General features: G+C 47.7%; 1 long non-coding RNA gene across 1 annotated transcript in view; it reads right to left on the minus strand.

Moving 5' to 3' along the window:
* Positions 1 to 310, minus strand: part of LOC103912603 — a 10,000-nt gene extending 9,690 nt beyond the window's left edge. Inside the window, exon 1 of the long non-coding RNA XR_663382.1 lies at positions 135 to 310. This is a non-coding gene — a long non-coding RNA (uncharacterized LOC103912603). The remainder of the gene's footprint in view (positions 1 to 134) is intronic.
* Between the last annotated feature and the right edge of the window lie 4,695 nt (positions 311 to 5,005).

Here is a 5,005-nt window from a genome sequence, read left to right on the forward strand (position 1 = left end):
CTACACGAGCATAGCCTTTTCTTCCCCCCAGACCCTCGTGCACACAAGCAGTGGCAGCAGCCAGTGCACTGCTATTGTCCCAGTGAAGTTGCACTGGGGTCCCCCCACTCAGGTTATGGCCTTCAGGAACTTACCCCAGAAAACGGGCAAAAGAAGGCAGGACAGCAGGTTTTTTGCAGCCGTCTTTGGTTTGGTTGCATTTTTTCAGTTCAGTTTCACTCTCCGGCTCAGAGGACTTGTTACCCACCTCGCTAGACAGGCTGTTTCAGGTCTGTAGGGTGCAGCTATGGCACGCAGCGATGGCAGCTATTTGCTCAGCTCCCCAGTGCTTGAGGCCAGCGTGGGGTAAGCAGCGCTTTTGCATTCCCGCTGATCCCTGCTGGAACAGCGCCAGCCCTGCATGGCCTTAAAAGTTGGCTTCACTTTCTTTCTTATTTAAAGCTACAAATCAGCAGCCAGGCAAACATCTTGGTGTCAGCCCTTGGCAGTCCTCAGTTTCACAGTGAGGGGCAATGGAAAACTGAGAAACAGAGAAAAACACTAGGGAAAAAATCCCAACAAAACAAAATGTCATATAAGGTGAGTCCTAGCTCCCTTCTCACTTGCATTGTAAGATTACTTAGGTTCCCGTAGCTTCTTAGTCCCATGGGTATGACAAAAAGTATGGCAGTCTTATTATCGGTCCAAAAATCATGCACAGAATTTCCAGGTGATACTCAGGACTGCACTGTATGCTCTGTGAGAGAGAAAGCACAATCCGCATTTAAGAGGTGCGTCATGATAGCTGTAAGAGACATAGCTAAGAATACAGGGCACAGAGCTGGTCAGGTAGCCAGTACCACCAAAAAAGGTTTATATAGGTATCACAGGCAAATTCACTGTGAGTAGGGAATAGGAGCCATGTGGTATTCAGGAGTACAAGTACTTACAGAAAGATTCAGCATTATGGAAGTTTCTGCAAGCAGGTTTTGTCAAAGCTAGTGTTTAATCCAGATCTCCCACATACCTCCCCAGTGCTTAAACTGCGAGAATATACTTGTTCCCTAATTGCAAAAGAGCACCAAGGATCTGTAAGTATTTCTGTCAGTGGGATTGCTGAGTGTTGGCATAATCAGAGAAACCCTTGACTGCAGGCTTTCAAGTGTCCAGATCAGCTCTGGAGTTTGGAGAGCAAAAGCATACGAGGAGAAAAAAGACTGGCGAAAAAACAAGCAGTAGGTCAGAGTGCTTGTTGCCATGCTAAGAGGCGTTTTTTGATTCTCTGCACGAATCAGATAACTTAGGGAAGGTGGTCCAGATCCAACTCATGAGTTCCTGAATGCCTTGTACCAGATTTTAACAAGCTGAAATTTCCATTGCCCCCTAGAAAGGCCTTAGTTAAGTAAGGTCTGAGTATCACCTTGGAACATACCCTGACCGGGTTATACAACCTTTGCTCACGCAGCTGCCCTCAGTTCAAGTAGCTTCTTTGCAAAAGCCAGTTATTGTACTCCCTGAACCAGCTCTGTGTATAGCTGCACCTTTGATGTAGATGTCCCTTTTGATGTAGTACCTCCCAGCCAGGGATCTCCAAGGCCCATGTAAATATTAGTTATGCAAGCCTGTGAAGTGGTTTAGGATTTCTCTTTGTCACATGAAGAGGAGTAAACAGAGGTGCCAAGCTGGTAAGTGCTTTGCCCAAGATAGGAGTTGTTGTTGGAACACAACTGGAGGAATAAGGTATCAATGGAAATACAGGGTCCTGCCTTCAAATCCCTGCCTTTTACTGACAGAGCTGCAGTTTTGAGACTGCACGGTCTTTAAGACACCACCAGAGTTCATTTGGTGTTCGTCGAGCCTTCCGATTCCCAGGCATTTCATTTATTTGCTTTTGAATCCGTGTGATTAAAGGAAACATGAATTTGTTCCCAGACTGACTCTGCACTGCTGATGTCTCAGGACCCGCCCGCAGCAGGAGGAGGTTTACTGGGACAGTGTGCGGCAGGGGGAAGAAGATGCCTGAGGACCGCCTAGTGGATGTGATGGTGGATGGCTGCAGCCACCATCGCTCAGCCCCTGCGCCGTGCAGGCGGGGACTGTGCCCATCGCGGGGTGCAACTACCCGGGTGTGATGATGGCCCATACTTCAGAGCCATACTGTTGCATATACTATCTAGATTACACTAGCTTGTGTTGTTCCTATATGTCAGCGTGCAAATACAGGCGGGGAGGTACCCAGAGACAAAGGGGAAAGACCTAAAGAAGTGATCGGAGGAGTCCTTTCGTACGGCATGACCACGAACACCCCAGTTATCTACAGGCACATTAGCCGAGGCTCCTTTAGTTCTCACCCCTCCCGATTGTCACCTTGATGGCCAGGTTCCCATGCATCCACGTGGGAAACAAGGGCTGAAGGTGCCCCCCAGCAGGCAGCTTGCCACAGCTATCGGATGATCTCCCTTGGCAGCGCACCGCCGCCTCTGTAACGCCTTCACCTGTTGTCTGCTTGGCTCCCCCCTCACCACTGATAGCATCGCCACCATGACCTTGAAATCCTTCTCACGAGTGCCACCCTGTCTCTTAGCAGTGGGAAATCAGATTTTCCCTCCATCAGCACGACTCCCTGCATTTTCATTTCCGAAGAAAGAGCCAGGGAGGGAATGAAGTTTTTCCCTCTGCAGCAGTGACTATTTTCAGCTGTAGCCCAACAGATTGCTTCGCTCTTCAGCCTTATCATCCAATACCACCTTAATGCATGCAGCTACGCAAGGTTACTATTAGTGACTGATATCACTGGCGCTGCTGGCTGGAGGTTTTAACCCTAGATGAACCAAAATCTCCTCTATACCATATTCTTAGTAATCCCTGGGATTTCAGATGATACAAGTTATTTTTATTTTTAGAGTGGTTTTTTGTAAACCAGAAAATACAGTAAGTTTGTTATGTCAGAGGAAGACAAAGAGAAAAGTCAACCATTCTCTAGGACCAAATCAATCAGTGGTTTACCATGCATGGAGTGACTGACAGCTCTGACTCTCTGGCATCTTAATTTATTCTCCAGTCTCATCTCTTTGTGAGTATTGCATGTCATGCTTTTAAAAATGTATATATAGAACCAGCTAGATGGTTATATTTAGTGCAACTGTAGGTATGGAAGCATTTCTTTTTTTAACTTCTCTTGGTACAAATATAGAGATAGGAGAGAATTGAACAGCCCCTCTGCACCTTTCTTCTGCGCTCCTGTGAAAGCATCCCCTCCGTTTGGCAGTGTGCCCAGAGGAGGCTGCAGAGTTGCTCCTGAGGAAGGGCTCTGGAAGGAACGAGTTGAGGAACGGTGAGTTTACAGGACGTTCCCAAATTTCAGCAACCACCCCAAAAAATCTCATTCCAGTGTGGAACAAAAATGTGGTACAAAACAGAAGTTACAATTTTTTTTCCTCCTAGAAGTCCAAACAATTTATTTCAACCTTTTCAAACTTATTTTGAGACTGTGGAGGTCACTGGAGGTGCACCAGTTGATAAGTGGGAAAACCCAAAGGGCTGAACACCCCTGAGTTAAGCACCCACTCTAATATAAGCATCCTCCAATTCAGGATCCTCCAAATGCACCCTACTTAGCAGGCTGGCTAATGTCCAAGGAAGGGAAGTGCCACCAACTTTGTGAGACCCTCAAGCTCCCAACCCTTCTGGACCACTTCCATCCTGGTAAACTGGGCAAACTGGGGAAACTGGGCAGCTCCAGAGCATGGGTCCGAGCACCAGGAGGAAACTGGGGACCAAGAAATCCACTGGAGACCATTGATATCCCGGCTATATCCCCACAGAGCGTGTCTGACCCCACAAATCCACATTTTCCATGGAAAAGTTGTTCCAGGCAGCCCTGGTTTCAGACTGGGCATCAGAGAGGCCCTTGGCAGGGAGCTGCTGGCTGCGGGAGTGAGCTTTGCGGCAGGGGAGCGCAGGGCATGGCATGCGGGCATCCTCGGGGGTGCGGGGTCCCTTGCCAGCTCCCAGCTGTTCCTGACGGCCACATCCTGCATCCTGACAGCAACTGTAACCACTGAAAGTCACGGAAACCAGACAAGTTTAATGGATACATGGATTTTTTGTCGGATCTGAACAGAAACCTCTGCTCCGGCCTGAGGAAGGGTTTGTGTGTCCCAATATACCTGTTTTTTCAGGTTGTTATCAGCTGGTCTGATAAAACGTGTTACTTCTCCTTGCAGATCTCACTTTGCTTTTGCACTAGCCCACCAGGGATACAGACGTACGAATAGCCTCTTATAAATGCACCATAAAAACAAACGCTTGCATTTTTTAAAATGCTGTTGTCCATTTGTATTGCGGTTTTCCATTTTTTGTCTGTTTGGTATCTACTGGTCTGTCCACACATGAGCATGCCCATTTGTACGTGCACAAATCAATTCGCACATGCTTTTTCCTGTGCAAATATGCTTGTTCCTCAGGCAGTCGTGTATCACAGACCAGTGACTCCTCCACAGCTTATTTTAGAAGCTGGAGGCAGCTTTTTCACACATTGACCTCAAACCTAAACACACACAAAAGTTCTTTGCTCTTAAACTCTCAGACCTTGTTTTTCACACTTCCCAGCAAGAGAGAAGGATAAAGCACACACAGACCTAAGAGTGTATTTTCTAACCATCAAGAAAGTAATAAAATCTTCTGCTTCAAAGCAGAGATACATAATCCATGTGCACCTGCCCAGAGCTGGTCTGAGCAGATCTCCCACAGGGCTGAGGCCAGGGTGATGGATGCGATGTCACAGGCTGTTTGGAGACAGCGGTGTTGGTATCCTGGGTATTGGTAAGGGCTTGCAAGGTATTACATCCCTCGCTCAATGGGTGAGAGAGATAAGGAGCACTTTCAGCAGAGTCTAAACACACGGGGCAGTGATAAATGCAAATCCCTCCTGCTCTGCACAACACGGGTAATGGGTCTTCAGCAGCTTCTCCTTGGCAGGAAGAAGGCACAGTCTGGCTGACCTCGTGCAGGAGGACAAAAGACA

Source organism: Pygoscelis adeliae, unplaced genomic scaffold (genome assembly GCF_000699105.1).
Source record: "Pygoscelis adeliae isolate BGI_AS28 unplaced genomic scaffold, ASM69910v1 Scaffold92, whole genome shotgun sequence".
In the NCBI taxonomy this organism is placed as follows: domain Eukaryota; kingdom Metazoa; phylum Chordata; class Aves; order Sphenisciformes; family Spheniscidae; genus Pygoscelis; species Pygoscelis adeliae.